The sequence below is a fragment of the Podarcis pityusensis genome, assembly GCF_964106645.2.
Source record: "Podarcis pityusensis genome assembly, chromosome: 15".
In the NCBI taxonomy this organism is placed as follows: Eukaryota; Metazoa; Chordata; class Lepidosauria; order Squamata; family Lacertidae; genus Podarcis; species Podarcis pityusensis.
In genome coordinates, this window is record NC_138040.1 from 42,323,699 (window position 1) to 42,324,834 (window position 1,136).

A 1,136-nucleotide genomic window follows, 5' to 3' on the forward strand; every position below is an offset into this window, starting at 1 on the left:
CCATTATGACCTTGGGCATCTCAGAGCCTCTGCCATCAGTCCCTCCCTGCAGCACACAGACAGGATTGCTCTTGCAAAAGAAATAATCTACATGACAGCCCATTGAAATTACTGGGATCTCCTCCTGTGCCATAGTGTTCTGAACATTCCTCTAAACTGGAAAATTGTTTGCATAGCAATCCGATGCACATTTATCAAGAAGGGACTCCTGCTGTATTCAGTGGGCCTTGCTCCCACCTAAGTGTGTACAGTGGTACCTCGGGTTACATATGCTTCAGGTTACATACGCTTCAGGTTACAGACTCCGCTAACCCAGAAATAGTACCTCGGGTTAAGAACTTTGCTTCAGGATGAGAACAGAAATTGTGCTCTGGCGGCGCGGCGGCAGGAGCAGGCCCCATTAGCTAAAGTGGTGCTTCAGGTTAAGAACAGTTTCAGGTTAAGTACGGACCTCCAGAACAAATTAAGTACTTAACCCGAGGTACCACTGTATAGGATTACAGCCTTACAGATTTAACATTACAATTGTCATTCCTTAATCTTATTAAATGTTTGGGTTTTTTTGAGCAAATCACACACACCACCTTTGGCTCTCACCCACTCCCATGGTTTCTCATTAAACGAATGAAAACATTTTGAGCAATGGATCTGGACAGTCTGAATATTAAGAAAGCCCTTTATTGAGATAATGTGTGCAAGCTGCCTCAAACATTCTAAAGTATTATATAAAACACTATGTAGCATTATTCTTACATTTTTGAAGGGAAGAAAAATGGTTTCCTTTATTACTGTGGTCTGTGCCAGATCAGACCTGTGGGGTTTCCATTCTTGTAAGCTGCTGCACAAAGTAACTGGAGTCACGGTGGCTTGAATACAGTTCAATCCACTGTTACTCAAAATATAGTTTAGTTATTATCAAGCTGCTCGTCATCACTGATATCATGCAAGTTTGTGCCTATGATTTATATCTCACCCTTGCAGCCCGTTTAAAACTGAACACACTTTTCCTGTTAAAATGCTGCTTTCTTCCAACTTCTTCGAACAAACCAACCCTCCCTTTCTAGTTTCTTGGAACTCTTCATTCCCAAATGACTAAAATACTTTCTTTTGTTCCACACTGTGACATTCTCAGGACT

General features: G+C 41.6%; 1 protein-coding gene and 1 long non-coding RNA gene across 9 annotated transcripts in view; both read right to left on the reverse strand.

Moving 5' to 3' along the window:
- LOC308463870 overlaps window positions 1-1,136 on the reverse strand; it is a 439,765-nt gene that overhangs the window by 213,313 nt on the left and 225,316 nt on the right. The gene's annotated exons all lie outside the window — the stretch shown is intronic.
- ADAM28 (ADAM metallopeptidase domain 28) overlaps window positions 1-1,136 on the reverse strand; it is a 74,989-nt gene that overhangs the window by 73,416 nt on the left and 437 nt on the right. The window lies entirely within an intron of this gene.